Here is a 16,107-nt window from a genome sequence, read left to right on the forward strand (position 1 = left end):
GATTATGAAGTGACTTAACCAAGGTCACACACTTGGTAAGTGGGGTTGTTGAGATTTCAAGCCAGGCACTTGCAACGCCTGTACTTTTCATGTTCACCCTCTGGGGCTGGTGCAGACATTTTGGGGAGCTGAGACCCTCAGTGGGTAGGCAGCCAGGAGAAATGATGTGAACCAGAGTGAAAGGCCAGGCGCCCAGGGGGGCTTCGCAGTCACCGGGTCGGCTCTGCCACGTCCATTTTGAGGGGAGGCAGGGCACAGGAAGGCCCCCTGGGGTGTCCATGGATGGACAGGACAGAGCAGGCAAATCCACCCCCTCCACAAGTCTGCCTCGGCCTCTGCAGTGTGCCAGGGCCTGGACCAGGTGCTGGGGAGGGCAGCATGCAGCCACGTGCTGGTGTGGGAGAGGTAGACAGTAATCTATAATAATAAAAGCGTAATATGCCAATTAGACCGGACATCCTTCCGGAAGACCTTCCGGACAAAGCCGGGCTGTGAGGGAAGCCCGGGTCCCAGGTGCCAGAGGGAAGCCGGTGCCGGCGGCTGGGGGAAGGAAGGCCTACTCTTGCACGAATTTCGTGATCGGGCCTCTAGTAATAAATAAAATGGAAAGGAATATAAAGTAGACGTTCCAGAAAAGGAGGACACCCACATCTACGGAGTGGGGATCCAGATGTTGGTCAGGGAGGGAATGTAGGGGCCTGAAGGACCTCAGCCACATGGGGAAGCCACCGTCTTCAGGCCTCCGGAGAGTTAGAGTCGATATGGGTGCCAACCCCGCTCTTTCTCTATTACCTAGGAAAGGCATCCAAGGTCCCCACAGCTTAGGAACTTGCACGGACCACGGTGGCCGCAGACATCAGGCCGTAGGTCCCCAGCAGACGAGGGTGTTTCCATTGGCCGTGGCTACTCTCGGCGCTCTGTCTCCCACCCTCACCGGCGCCAGCGGGTGTCTCTGCCTCCGCCTGGTCACCGTGCCCCTTGCCCCACAGCACAGGCACATCGGGATAAGGCTTTGCCGAGTCACTGGTAAAATATGTGCCCGGGGGAGGCAGAACTCTGTGCCCAGCCTCTCCTGGCACAGCACGTGCTTCTGAGATTGTCGCGATAGGGAAGGGACAGGCGGCGGGGAAGGGATGAGCAGCCACCCTGTGTTACAGATGCTTGGATGAGCATGATGTCTTGAGAGGTTGAGGCAGGTGGGTGGCTGGAGACGTGGGAGGGAGATTTCCAGTGGGGCCGGCTCCAGGGCTCAGGACTTGTTTACGTCCGTACCAACCGACCAGCGGCCGGCCCATGTGACTCAGGCCACGTGATGCTCCTTCCCTCCTTGCCCCAGGGTCACATCTTCTCCCCCCTCCCCCCCAACCACTGAGACTGCCATCTGCTGCCAGGGGCCTGGGGTTGCACAGGGTGCGGTGGGGGCTGATGCACCTTGGTGGAGGAGGGTCAGCAGGCCTTGGCTCCACTGGAGAAAACTCCCTCACTTCACCTCTTTGGGACTCACGTGCATTCTCGAGAAAGTGAGGGGGTTGGAAAAGAAGCCTTCTGGAGGTTCCTGCCAACCCTGACATGGGGCTCGCTGGATGGCGGTGGAGGCATATCTTAGCCAGAGAGTCCGGACAAGGGAAGCTAGACCCGAGTTAGGAAGAGGGGAGGGATCTTGAGGACCCGCCTTCAGCTGCAGCCCAGGGTTCTGAAGAGGCCCTGTTGCTATCAATCAGGGCAGCTGGGTGGGGACAACTTTCAAAGGACCCCCTCCCCCAGAAGTAAGTGGGCAGGGGCTGGAGTTGACCTGAAGGTGGCTGATGGGGACCCTCCGGTGACAGAGGACGTGCTCTCTGCTCCCACCAAGAGGCTTGTCTAGCGATGGGCCAGTGTGCGGGAGCTGCCGGGGCGGGCTGTGCCTGTGGGGGGGGGGGGGGCGGGGGGTGACTTGAGGTGCCGTGTTCTAGAAAGATAGACACACTGTCCTGTCTGGCCCTGAGTCCGGAGAGAACACGGGAGCGCAGGCAGGTTCTGCGTGTCCTGTGCCTTCCCCGAGACACCTGTTCGGGGCCTGTGTCAGGAAGTTTTCTTTTATATTTAGCCTCTTTTCTCATGAGGCTGTTTACGCCCTTCTATTTAAAAAGAGAGAGAAGAGAAAAAGAAAAAACACAAAAACACCAAAATACCTCCGAGCCGCCAGTTCCATTTTGGCTTTTTAGTCTTGAGTCACTAGTTCAAAGGTAGCAAAAATAACACGCGTGCCCGAGAGCCCAGGTCCAGGGCCTGCAGGCTGTTGTGCAAGGCCGGCCCGCGGCCAGCACGGCTGGGAGCCGGGCCGAGCTCCGGCAGGGCAGCCTCCGTCCCCAGGGCCCGCTCCTTCTCCCCGGCTGCTGGCCAGGGGCCCCCGGGGCTGAGGGCTCCCATCGGGCCGCCCACTAACCAGAATGCAGAGCTTTAAAAATGGCTACATTTCTCCAAGATACTGTCAGCTTACTAGACACTTACCTGGGCTTCAGCACCGTGAGCCCACCGGCCTCGCCCCAGAAGGATGGGGTGAGCAGGGATTTGGGCTGGGACTCGGGCAGGAGAGGAATTGATCAGCAGCCATCCTCCCTCACGCACTCCCTGTGCACGGTTCTTTTCACATTTTCCAGCTCATTGGGTCCCCACACAGGCCTGCGAGGGTAGATGGTATTATTCCTGTGGTGGGTGAAGCTGAGCCAGAGAGTCCTGCCAAGATCTGATCCCTGGTACCTGCTGAATTTGGGTCCGACCCAGGTGTCACTTCCTTGGGTCCCAGCTGAGTTCTGTCACTGATCAGTGGGGTGGGGGCGGGGCAGGGATGGGGAGCGGGTCTCGGGCAGTTGCCTTGATCTCTGTAGGCTGCAGGTCTCTTCTCAGAACAGCCGGGGTCCCCCCGTTCTCTGATTCTCCCAGCTCCTGGGAGCTCCTGGGAGATCTGACCGGTGCCTCTCTGCTGGGAGGCAGCCAGTCCCCGTGCGTTTCTGCGAGGTCTCACGCTCCGCACCACTGGCCCGGCTGGGTGGCCCCTCGCGTGTGCACGCAGGCCTGTCTCCGCCAAGTGGCTCTCAGAGACGAGGCCTGGTCGCGGGGCCGTGGGGAGTCTCTCCGACAGGTGTGTGAGGTGTGCCCAGCGCTTTGCCCGGCGTGCCCAGGCGCTGTGCACGTTACCTGTTTGCCGGCGAATGCCCAGCGCCTGCTGGGAGAATTGGCTGGTGTCCAGTGTGAAGTGAGATTCCGGGCTGGAAACGGTGAATGTGCGCTTCATGGCTGACTGGAAGAGGCCGGCCTCACCCCTGTAGAGAGAGGAAGGCGGGTCAGAGGATTCTTGGGCACCAGTGTTCCCTGAAGAGTGCGCCTGGCCCCCACTCTTTCTAGGGGTGCTGAGGCAGAGCAGGGAACGGCCTGTCTTCTCGGCGGGGTGGCCCTCTGAGGGATCTTCAGTGGAACAGGCAGGGCCTGGAGAAGGGGAAGAGGAGTGTTGGGTCTTTATCTTCTTCACCCGCAGCCCGGATGGTTCAGGCTGGAGCTGCAGGTGTTCCTTGCGGAAGGCTCAGGACTAGACGGCCCCCATGCCTGTGTTTGCACGGGTCGGTCCATCTGTGTCCCCCCGAATCCAGCCTCAGCTTGTAGAGAAGCCCTGTGATGGGGGAACCCACAGGGGGTGGCTTTGGTGGATGAAGCCTTCTCTAAGGTCACCTGTGGTGGAGGGAGGTTCGTCCTCCTGATCCCCGTTTTTTCTGTTCACCTGGGGGACGGAAGGAGGGCTGAGCCTGCGCAGGGAGGGTGACGTAGGCTAGACTTCAGGGAGAACTGGCATCCCCTTTGCTGAGAGCTCCCAGAGAATGACGAGTCCTCTTTCTCCGGGGGGCGGGGAGGGAGGGCTGGATGCCCTTCCAGCCCCGGGCCCGTGGACTGAGGCCGCCTGGAACAGCATGAGGTGTGGGGACCAGGGTCCAGGATGCACTCTGACTGCACGGTCCGTCTTTCCTTCCTGCCTTGGAGGCCAAGCCTACGCTGGGGGGCCGGGGGAGCATTGGGCTGGAGCTCCCGCCTGGTTCCCCCTTGCAGAGGCAACTTCTGGAACTGACCCTGTAGGACCGACACCATTTATAAGTTAAAAAAAAAAGGGGGGGGGCGCAAATACATGTCGCCCTTCAGCCCTTCATCCCTATCAGGAAAGAGCCCTGAGCTGCTCTGAGCCTGTCTTTGTACCCCCGCCCTGAGCTCCCCGCAGCCCTAGGGCACCTTCGCCGGGCACTGGAGGGGTGGGGGTGGGACAGGAGGCAGGACCGGGCGTGGTGTGCTGGGAAGAAGGCAGGAGGAGGAAGAGGACTGTCTCAGGCAGATGCACAGCGCGGGGACCATGGCAGTACCTGCTCTGCTGGAGGCACAGGTGTGTGTGCACATGGGCATGCCATGTAGAGGAAGCCCGGAGCCTGAAATAAACCCGCGAATGGCCGAATGAGGGCTGTGTTAAATACGGAGAACCAGACATCCTTTCTTGTTATGACTCCTGCAGCTTTAGCTCCAGCGGCCGGACAGGTCGGGGGGCATTTCAGTGGGCCCGCCTTCCAGTGAGATCACGCTGATTTTAGGCTGCCTGCTTCTCTCCTTCCTTTTCTGTCCTCACTCTCACCCATCCCTTCAGCGAGTGAGTATTTGTCCACGCATGTGTGCTCGGGGGGGTGGGCGCGGGGCGTGGGGCTTGCCGTGTCTCTGGCATCACTGGATGTATCACTTCTGTTTCGGATGCGAACAAACCACACGCTCCCTGCAGAGATGAGCCATCTCTGAGCGGGGCAGACCCTCCCCGCCCCTCCTAGTCCCCGGACCCCTGAGGAGGTGAGAATCGGGGGGGTCTTTGCTGGGACCAGCTCAGGCCACAGCAGGGCAGGCCACCTCTTTGAGGTGGGGGTTGCTCACGCGTGAATCCCCCAGACACTCTAGCTGGTTCTTCTTTTCCGCGTGACCCCTGAGTAAGAGCCCTGAACGGCGGAGACCACCTGTCCCCCTGCTCGGGGAGGAGGGGACAGGCCAGGAGGCAGGGAGCGCAGGCTCGTGGCCACTGGCCTCTCGGGACAGGTGGACTGTGTTCAACAAGGAACTCATTTCACCTTTTGGCCCTAATGGGAGTTGTTTGTATTTTTTTCTCCCTCTCTCTTTTTCCTCCTCTCTCTCCTTCAACCCCCCCTTCCCTCACCACCCCCCCCCCAGCCTCCAAAAGAATTTAATCTGCTGGACAACAAACAATACTGTTATAAAACTTTGAAAACAAGAGGGCGAGGCCTCCCTGACAAGGAGAAGGGCATGCCGGGTAACAGCGAGGGAGCCTGCCAGGCCACGGTGGAGCCGGGCAAGAGCCCAGTTGGCTGCGTACCTGGGTGCCTGCCCCCGTCTAGCCCACCAGCCGTGCCATCCCCAGTCCAGAGGGGGAAGGAACTGAAAGGAAACGGGGGGCAGAGAAGCGCTTGAAAAGGGGAAGTTGTATGTGTTCCCCGTTCTCTGATCTGATGGGAATGCACTAGACTGTGAAACTTCCTCCTCCACCGCCCTCCCCCTCCCTCCCTCCGTTTCTCCCCTCCCTTCCCCCCCCCCCCCCACTCCTCCTGCCTCCTCCCACCACTCACTGTTCCAGGTTCTGAGACTGGCAGACAGAGGCCCTGATAGCAGAATGAGGCTGGCCCAGCACTGTAGGCACAGCCAGCAGCCCCGCCAGCGCCAGGGGAAGCAGGAGAGGAAGGTGCTCGGGGTTGGCTTTGGACTCTGGACCTACCCCCCCGGCTGCCCAGCCTCCCTCCCTCCCGCTAGGGAAGTGGAACCATGTCACAGGGTGTGCCCCGTCCATGTGCTCAGCCAGGTGTGCGCCCAGGTACCGGGCAGACCCGCCACTCGGAGGTTAGTGGATATGCCCGGGCTCCCAGGAGCCGGCCGGGGCCTCGCTCCGGGAGGTGCTCCGGGAGGTGCGTGACCTGGGGAGAAGCTCTGCTCGCCCTCCAAGAGCAGCGGGGCCGGGCACGCCGAGGGAGGGCCTCGTGGGGACCGGAGCCTGCCTCTCCCAGCAGCAGGCCTGAGGGGCTGTGAGTGGGGCGCCCACAGGCGCTTACTCTGCCTGGGGAGGTGGGAGGCCGGGCCCTGCCTCTCTCCCTGGACCTCCAGAGTTAGATGCCTCCTGAGTCCCCCTGGACGGAGTCAGGGACATCATTTGGTGGCTTTCCTCCGGATCCACATGGGCTGGGACTTGGGAACGGCGTGGTGGGCATTGTGTTTGTGCACCAGACCGGAGGCACGCTGCCTTTTCCTCCCGTGGGAAGCTCCGGCTCCGGGCTGTGCCCATCCTCCGAGGCCCTGGGCCGAGCCGGTCCCATTCCATCCCGCCTCCTTCCCTTTGCTCCCCACTGCCTCCTGCTGCCTCCCACGCCCACTGCACCCAAGGGCGGGCAGGGGAGCCCTGAGGCGTCCTCCCTTCCAGCCTGCCCACCCGAGGGTCCCCTGCCCTGGACTGAGTGGGTGACCAGGCCAGGTTCTTGCTGGCGGAGTCAGGAAGGGACAGAGAGCCTCGCTGTGGGAAGCACCGGCCTCCATAGGCCTCCATACCCCGGCCTCCGGGGAGGCCAGAAGTGCTGCTGATGCTGGGCCTCCTGACGAGGAGGCTGTGGCTCCCTGCCCTGGTGCCCCCGCGGGCATTTCGGGGCTCTGTGGGTCTGGAGCATGTTATTCCTGCTTGGGGATCTGGGGCCTGGGAAGCGTGGTGGTCCCTGGCTGCTGAGCCCTCTTTGGGGGGACAAACCGCCCCAGACAGAGAGCCATCTCCACGTTGGCCTCCACGCCAAGGCCTCCGTGCCCCTGCCCTGCCTTTCACTACCCTTTCCTCTGATTCATTAACCGCAGCGTGCGGGCAGAGGCAAGCTCAAGACAAAGTGTCCTGGACACGGGGCCTGGGCGGGAGCAGGGAGTGCCAGGAAGCGGGGCCGGGCCTCTGGGTTCCTCCGGACAATGGGCTGGGGCTGTCTGGGGGGCAGAATGTTCCGCTTTCTCCGAAGGGCCTTCCCCGGGCCCCTCTCTCAGCACGAGGACTCCGGCCTGGCCGCCGGGAGCCCCGAAACCAGCATTCCCAGTGGCAGGAAGAAGCCTGATCTGGGCTCCGCTTCCGGCGCCCCTCCCCCGCCCCGGCTGGGACTTGCGTCAGTCAGTCACGTAAGTGGCTGTGACTCAGCACCCGGCCCGGTGGGGAGGGAGGGCTGCTGCCTCCACGGAACCTCCGCGCTGGCTGTGAGCTCGGCGTGGCCGCACAGAGCGCATCCTGGGGGTGACCCTGTCCCCCGGGCTGGGTGACGGATTTCACACACGCGGGCGCCTCTCCTTCCCACCCCCCTCCCGCGCTGTCGTTTGGGCACCTTGCTGGGCCTGCGATCGTTAGGGCTTTAAAAGACACCGCGTCCTTTATAGAACGAGGCGGGCGCGCTCGGCAGTCTCCGGACTGTTCTGTACCCCACAGCCGGGAACGGAAGTTAACCCTCGATGTCTCCATCGTCGGGCTGGCACGGTTGTTGCTGTGGACCGTGTCCGACTCGCAGGCCTTTAGCCACCACGTGGCCGCCCGGGCCCGCTGCTCCTGCCGCGCGCTGCGGCCGCTTCTCTGTCTTGTTCCCTGCAGGGTCCGGAGCACGGAGCACGCGGTGACCGGTCTGCACCAGCCTCCTCCGAGGAGCATTCCGAGGCCATCCCCGGGAGGTTCTCAGAGGCGCCAGCAGGAAGTCAAGGCCTGGGTTCTGATGCACTGTGTGGTGACCTGTCCTCTGAGCTCGGGCCCCTGCCCAGGCCGGGGAGTGTCCCGGGCGTGGGGGGTGGACAAAGCTGCAAACAGAAGGTGGGCACAGAAATGCGCTGGGGCTGCACTTGGCTCCCAGGTGGCACCTCCCAGGGTGACAAACCCCCTCCTCTGGGTGGGCACTTCCCTTCCCAGGCGGCCCACCCAGCCCTTCTCCACTGGCCGGTGTGTTTGGGGCCCTGAGGCCAATGGGGGGATCCTGCCCCCTGCAGGTGGCGTTAGAGCCCTCAGCGCAATGCGGTACCCTGGGCTACACAGACCTGGGTGCCAGGGAGAGCGGGCCCCCCAGCCCTCCGCAGCCTCCCCCAGATCCCACCAGGGAGCACGCCAGCAGCTGGCTCAGCAGACGCTGAGGGAGAAGCCTGGTTCTGGCGGGAGAGCCGGGATCTCGGCGGCCGGTTCCCTCCCATGGGGTCGGAAGGGCGGACGGTTTGGTACTAAGATGACTTCCTCTCCTCTCCTCGTCTTGGAAGAGAGTGCCCCGTGGTGCTTTGCTAATGATCTTGTATCTCTTCTTCCAGAGGACTCCGCGAATTTTAGGACTGAGAGGCTGGGAGCCCGCACCCTGCGGTGCCCCTAGCTCCCGGTGACAGTGACAGTGCCCTGTGCTGGGCGGCCCCCCTCCGAACTCCTGGCTGGCGTTCCCTGGGCAGCAGGAGAGGCATGAATTAATCACCCTGATGATCAAATGACAAGCGTGTTCTACGGAACAGCACTAGACGCTGAGCTGTGACTTAGCCGGAAGCTGGGCTGAGGGGGCGGGTGGGGGGGAGCGGGGAGTTTTCCTGAGAGGGGGGTCTGCAGGGGGACCCCTGCATCGCTGGGGTGGGGGGTGCTGACAGGGAGTCGCAGTGGGAGAGTGGATGGAGAGAATGTTCCAGAAAGTGGGGGCAGCATATGCAGAGGCAGGGTGTCTGTGTGACAGCATCTTAGGAGAGGGTGGTCAGGTGCTGGCTGTTGGGGAGTTGCAAAGGAGGAAGAGCTTGGCTGGAGAGAAGCTGAGAACGACCCAATGCAGATCTCTTCGTTTTACACGATTCAGACCCCTCTTCCTCCTCTTCCTCACGGTCACGGCCTCAAGAGGCAACAGAGACGTGTTGTCTGAGCGTCAACCATAAAGAGGAGACGGGGCGGGGGGCGGCTGTTAGGAGATGGGAACTCTAACTTAAACACAGTTTGCACATCTTGTTTTCAGGCAGATGTTCAAAGCATCACGAAACACGGCTCAGTGCGTGTGTTCGAGGATTACCTCCTTGCCACAGGTTTAGGACGCTGGTTTTTCTGAGTCGCACCAGAGGTTAAATAATATGGCTGGGGTGGTGGCACTTACGTGGGGCCCGGTGGGGGCCCGGGTCCTTCCGGAACAGGGCACTAGGAAGGGGTGGCCTGGCCCCGGTGACGGGCACCTTTGTGTAGTGCTAGAGCCTCCCAGGCACAGGACGTGAGGTGATGCCAGAAAACACCCGGCACACGGCGTGCTGTTTCCCCAGGGCAGGGCGGTCCTGACGGGGACAGGCATGGCAATGCAGGCCATGGCTCCTTTAGCTCAGCAGTGCAGCCTGGTTCGGGGGGCGGGGAGGGGCGGGGGGACCCGTGGGATGAGACAAGCGAACGTAGAGTGGATGGACCTGTGCCGTGACTCTCCCGCTCCCCGAGCATCGCCGTGGACACCCCTGCCCGCCTGCCTTCCACACGGATCTGGCGACGCCACGCGTGGAGCCGCGGGAAGAGAGGCCGGGTCCTCCGATCGCGCCTCCCTCTTTCCTTCAGCGAGACCCTCTTCTTCTGGAAGCTGGTTTCACATGGTGGCTTAGATTTTTCCATCTTTGTATCTAGCACCATTTGAAATCAGTGTTTTAGGAGTAAGAATTGCAGCACAGCCCAGGGCCGCCCACCGGAGCTGCGGCTCTGGGCACCGGCTCCTCCTCCTCCCGCCGCCCAGCCCGAGCCGCCTCAAGACGGAAGCAACCGGAAAAGCAAAGCACCCCCGGGGGGTATGCTGGGTTTGGGGTAACAGTGTGTGCGTCGCGATGGGGGGTTGAGCAGGGGCCAGGTGGGGATACTGCCCACAGGTAGCCACAGTGCCCTGTTGGCTGGGCCTCTGAGCGGCGATGGGCACTGCTGGGTGGGGACTTGGGTGCCCAGGGAGCGGAGAGGGCTGTGCACCCGGAGAAGCTGGGGCGTCAGCACTGCCCGCCTGCTCCCAGGCCCTGGGCCACTCGCGTGGGCAGCGCGGCTGACGCAGACCTGCCACCTGCGCGCACGGCGGCGGGGCGGGACCCCGGAGCGCCACCGGACCCATCTCTTACACAGGCTGACCGATTTCTCCTGGTGTTCAGAGTCTGTTTTTGTCTAGCACCATTTGAAATCGGTTATGATGTAGGGGGAAAAGCAGCAGCCTCGAAGCCCCGTGCCGCGTCTGCTCAGCCACAGCCTGGGCTTGCCTGGAGGACGGATGGGCAGGGGGCGGGGGCTGGGCGGGGCGGGCACCCTGTTTCCTCCTGACTCCTGTGCCTGCCTTTGCGGCGCTTTTCCTGCAGAGGGAGGAGGTGATGGGATGGGTTTTTCAAAACAGACCGCTGGCTTCTCTGAGGCCCTCGGTTGCCTTTTGCTGGAAGGCAGTAACGCTGTAAGTGCTGCAGATTGGTTGCTTGTCGACGTATCTTTCTGTTCAGACATGGACTGTCCGTGCATCTGGACGTAATAAACATTTTACTGTATTCGATGTGTCATGTCCTTGTGTTTCTTTTTTTTTTAATTGTTATTTTCCACTCACAGCTCTGCGGTGAGAAGCGGGGGCCTGAACAGTTAATTTCCTATGCAGACCTTACCTGCCTTATAAAGCATTCCACTGGGTGGCAGCAGACACACAGTAAAAAACGAAGCCCAGCCCTAGCCGGTTTGGCTCAGTGGATAGAGCGTCAGCCTGTGGACTGAAGGGTCGCAGGTTCGATTCCGGTCAAGGGCACATACCCAGGTTGTGGGCTCGATCCCCAGTAGGGGGCGTGCAGGAGGCAGCTGATCCAGGATTCTCTCTCATCATTGATGATTCTGTCTCACTCTCCCTTTCCCTTCCTCTCTGAAATCAATAAAAATATTTAAGCAAACAAAGCCCATTAAGGCCAAATGGAGTTCTGGGAGCCAAGAAACAAGATGAGAGAGAGAGGATGACAAGAGATGTGGATCACCTGGAGCTGCTCTTGATGGGGAAACCCACCTGGGTCCCAGGGGCCCCGCCTCGATCCCGGCAGGCAGCGCGCCTGCACGTGGCCCGTCAAGTGCAGGCCGCCTGCGGAGCTCAGCGGCGGTGTGATCGAGCAGGAGGTGCTTCCTTTCTCTCCAGGACAGGGCAGTGAGCTCCGGAGAGGGGTTCGGAAGTTAGCCGGAGCTGACAGAACAGGGGCCGAGGCCTGCGGGGTGGGTGTTCAGGGTGCGGGGCCGTGGGACCCTTGCTGGAGCTTTTTGCACGGAAGGTGCCTGACCACCTGCGACGGGCCTGTGGTCGTTTCACTGTGAGCCAGTGGTTCCCGGTGAGTGGTGGCAACTCAGCCAGGCGGGCACGGATGTGATGCACGCCGGGACGGCGGCTCCAGAGCTAGTTCACGCTGCTGATGGAAGATTCCATGTTCTGATCCCCAGGATGTGGTGGTGGGAAGAGGTAAGACCCCCCCCCCCGCCCCCTCCCCCAATGGTTTTATTCACTTCTCTGCGGAGGTAGTTGCTAAGCGCTTTGGGTCAGTTGTAACAAATTGAACCATGTTTGCTCCACGTACTGTGTCCCGAGCTCCAACCTAAGGTACTGAAAAAAAAAAACAACAAAAAAGACATGGATTCTGCAGACAGGTTGCTCTGATTCCGGTCCCCAGATGACTACGTACTAGAAGTTAAGATTAGCAGGTTGCTGCCTTGGGGCACATCTCGAATCTCATTTTCAAGGCCATGCACTTGAAAACGCTTGGTTGGCTGGGAGTCCCGCTTAGCTAAGATGTACCACCTGGTGGGCTGTAGGGGTGTAAGCGGGAAGGCGCGCTGGATGGAAGGCTCACTCGGGCCTCGGGCAGGCTGTCCTGGCAACAGTTCCCACCTGTGGAAATAAAGGCTGAGGCGTTCCTAATAAGCCCGAGACACAAATCTGAACACAATTTAGGTGAAATAATGTAAGTCTCCAGCCCGGTAATTCTTCACGTGAGGTGTTGGCCCAGGCCTCACTGAGAAGCCGGCATATAGTTCAGGCCGGGGGGAGGGGGGGAGGCGGGGGGGAAGGGGACCAGGACTGTCCATATTTGGGAGGAGCTTAAGAGTTTTCCTTGAACATAAGAAAAGCTGTCTTTTGGGTTTATTCTCATGAGACAGCTCCTCCCGACCTTCTGATCAGTGTCACCCCAGGAGCCTGTACAGAGGGATGCTTAGCCGCCACCCTTTCAGGTTCTGCCTTAACTCTTCCAGCAATGGGACCTGGGCATTGCTTTTCGCTGTTTGTTTCAAACTCACCCCGGGTGATGCTAATGCGTAGCCAGGGTTGACAACCACGCGTCTGTGGCTTTGCTCCTACACGGCGTTGCTCCTCACAGTGTGTTCTGAGGACCCACAGCATTGGTGGCCGGTCTCCTGTGGCGGCGGTGACAAGTCTCAGCAGGTGGGGAGCCTCAGTGTCTTCCGGCCTCTAGAAAACATGCTACAGCCTGGGTAACTGGTGAACAACAGAAATGCGGTCCTCACAGTTCAGGAGGCTGGGAAGCCCAAGATCGAGGCCCTGGCAGTGTGGGCATCTAGTGAGAGCCAGCTTTGTGGTTCACGGGCAGTGCCTTCTAGTGTAAGTTCACGTGGCAGAGGGCTGAGGGACTTAGTTAGGTTCCTAATCCCGTTCATGAAGCCTGTGCCCTCTGACCTAGTAACTTCCCAGTGGCCCCACCTCCTAATGCCATCCCCTCGGAGGTTAGGATTTAACACAGGAGTTTTGGAGGAACACAGACACTCACACAGTGTCTCAAAACAACACACATTTATTCTTTTCGTTCTGGAAGTCTTAAGTCAGAAATCAGTTTCACTGGGTGGAAATGAAGGTATGGGCTGGGCCACCCGCCCACCACGGGGACTGGGAGAGAAGCTGTTTCCTTGCCTTTTCCAGCTTCTGGAGCTACATTCTTTGTGTTTTTTTTTTGGCTCCTGCCTCCATCCTCCATCCAGCAGCATTTTGCTTGAGTGGTCACATTGCCTGGTGCTGTAGTCACATCTCCCTCTGCCTTCCTCTTAGAACAGTGGTTCTCAACCTTCCTAATGCCGCGACCCTTTAATACAGTTCCTCATGTTGTGGTGACCCCCAACCATAAAATTATTTTCGTTGCTACTTCATAACTGTAATTGTGCTACTGTTATGAATCGTAATGTAAATATCTGTGTTTTCTGATGGTCTTAGGCAACCCCTGTGAAAGGGTCTTTCGACCCCGAAAGGGGTCGCGATCCACAGGTTGAGAACCGCTGTCTTAGAAGGAGATTGTGATTACATCTAGGGTCCCACTTGAATAATCCAAGGTAACCTCCCCATCGAAGGTCTCATCTGAGAAAACCCTTTGCCATGCAGGTAACATCACAGGTCCCAGGAACAGCATGGCTGTAACCCGCTATCTGTGAGGCCATGATTCAAACTACCACTAACAGCAGAAGGTGGGACTCACAGGAATGCAAACACTGGGCCCCACCTGAGACCTTTTGAATCAGAATCTGCATTTTTATCAAGATCAACCTGTGATTCACCTACACACTACCATGTGAGAAGCAGGGTTCTATGGGACCTTATCCAAAGAGTCTCTCATAATGGAGTCCCATGTCAATTGCAAATTGAAGGAGTCTTTTCCTAGGAGCCTCTTCAGGTGGCGGTAGGTGATCAGAGACCAATCCTTTCCTTAAACACCATCAGTAAGTGCTCAGCTAAATGGCAGTATAGTCTCTCAAACACTCAAGGAAGCAACAAGCCCAAAGTCCCAGGAGAGCAGAGCTGTTGCTTGTTTCCGGTATTTGCCACAAGGCTTGCCACTGCAACATAATAATTCAATGTTTTAAAAGCGACATAAAAGTAACATGACCACAAGTGGCTCCTCCTGCGAATGTGGGTGTCACTGCCCCGCTGCAGGTTTTCTCGGGCAGGTCAGGAATCGGGGTGGGTAGCTTCCTCCGTGTGATCTATGCTATGGTAATGTGTTCCCTTTCTGCCCGTATGTAAATGAGAGGGAAGGGAAAATGCTTTACTGACCCCAAACCCCAATGTTGTACTTCCCCCATATTAAGCAATAAAGGACAGAGTATAGACATTTAAAAATGTTAATTTCACAGAAGGAAAGCAGAAAAGAGCTAGTTAATACTAGACCCCAAAGGAAATTATAAAGAGCTTCTGGTAATCAGTGACTGAAACATCTGAATAAAGAGTTTGCAGGGCGCCCAGCTGGTGTGGCTCAGTGGTTGAGTGTAGGCCCATTCACCAGATCACAGTTCCCTTCCCGGTCAGGGCACATGCCAGGGTTGCGGTTTGATTCTCAGTGGATACTGGGTTGCGGTTTGATTCCCAGTGGATATATATGTGTGTGTGTGTGTGTGTGTGTGTGTGTGTGTGTGTGTAGGAGGCAGCCTATCAATGTTTCTTCCTCTCTCTGAAATCAATAAAAAACATTAAAAAAAAATTTTTTTTGAAGGGCTAAGCAAGAGATTGTCCAATATTCTAACTGACCACACGGGGGCAGCAGTGCTATGATTTACAAAAATAGCTTCTTTTTTTTTTTTTTTCAGTGTAACCTTACATGGATGAGACTGGAAATGATGAAAGTAATGTAGGTTAGGGGAAAAAAAACACGTACACTCAATTTTGCATGATTTCAGGAAGTCAGTACACTAGGTTAAATCCTGTTCAAATACCTAAATTCTTAAAATATGTAAAAAAATTCATTCTGAGTTACAATATTAGCTGTCGGGCATTACTAAATTTTAGAATACCAGTTCCTTAAACCTAACATCTCCTTTAACAGTGCAAATTCAAATTCCTCCTCTCCCACTTTTTTTTTTAGCATTTTCGTAGACTTTTATTGTCACCTACAATGTTCTTCCTGTGTATTTTATACCAATATACAAGTATAAAAAATAACCTCAAGGCAAAGCCAAATAAAATTGAACAAAATGCTTTATTTATAGTCAAGCTAATTTTCCTCCAGTGCTGGTATTAGAAAGATTGCTTCTTGTATTCTTAAACCAGATAACCTTGTTTGGTTAGGCATGCAACAAGACCTTGATTTGAGTCTTAGGCATTTCTGATTTCTTTCATAGGCTGATTTGATAAAAATTCAAATTTCTTAAGTAAATTTACACCTTTACCTCCTGTGTTTATTAGTTTCCATGTAGAAATGGACTGTGGATGAGAGTCACTAGTGCAGAGGTTTTCCACCTTAGCTGCATATTAGAAGCCCTTGGGGACCTTTAACATAATCCCTCTGCCCAGGGCACAGAGCAGATCAATTGTGCTGGGAAACGCTGGGGTGGGGGTGGGGCGGGGGGGGGGGGAGCTCTGCCAGTGATTGCAGCCATGGCTGAGTCCCACGGAGCCTGATCTCAGAGGTTCAGCAATCTGACTTAATGCCAACAGCAAGAGTTTTTGCATAAATAGGAAAACATCTTCCTAGTTACACAAACCCAACTTTATAATTTCCTTGTTGGACTTGGGATTGAAGTATTAGCCATAGCCACGCATTAAGCTGGTGTGGAAGGCATGTCTCCTAGCAGACGGTGTCCACAGATACTCAGATGTGGTCGCCTCATCTGGGTAATAGGACACCTGGGCAGCAATCGGGAGGAGCTTCGCCCGATGGGCATGAGGCGCTGGCCCTGGAAGATGCCCAGGATCTGACAGGACCACAGGCCTCTCAGGCACCAGTGAAGCAGGAATGCAGCACAGGGCAGAGGGCACAGCTTGACTAACAGTGTGTTCCTTAGAGAAATGCAGCAGAAAGAGGAGCCTTGGGGAGAAAACTTGGGATTTAATTGTAGAAAGTCTTCGAGCATCATGCTGAGGAACTTGGACTTCTGCTGTAGGTGTCATGAACACCTGTGAGCAGGAGAGGCATGTGATGGCCTGGGAGTGGAGAAGCCCGGATGTATGTCAGGCTCTGAGATGTGAGGAGCAGGAGTCATGACTGTGAGAGTGGGAAGGTTAGAGAGGGCGGGACCCCATTAGAAACCTACTCTGATTTGAAATCAGGCACCCTGGAAATGAACACACTGACACAAAG

At 57.6% G+C, this 16,107-nt stretch overlaps 1 non-coding gene across 1 annotated transcript; it reads left to right on the top strand.

Annotated features, from left to right (window-relative positions):
- Positions 1–10,142: 10,142 nt before the first annotated feature.
- Positions 10,143–10,224, top strand: MIR29C (microRNA mir-29c). Its single transcript, NR_129012.2, has one exon. It is a non-coding gene; the product is annotated as a microRNA mir-29c (primary transcript).
- The last annotated feature ends 5,883 nt before the right edge of the window (positions 10,225–16,107 follow it).

Source organism: Eptesicus fuscus, chromosome 22 (genome assembly GCF_027574615.1).
Source record: "Eptesicus fuscus isolate TK198812 chromosome 22, DD_ASM_mEF_20220401, whole genome shotgun sequence".
Taxonomy (NCBI): Eukaryota; Metazoa; Chordata; class Mammalia; order Chiroptera; family Vespertilionidae; genus Eptesicus; species Eptesicus fuscus.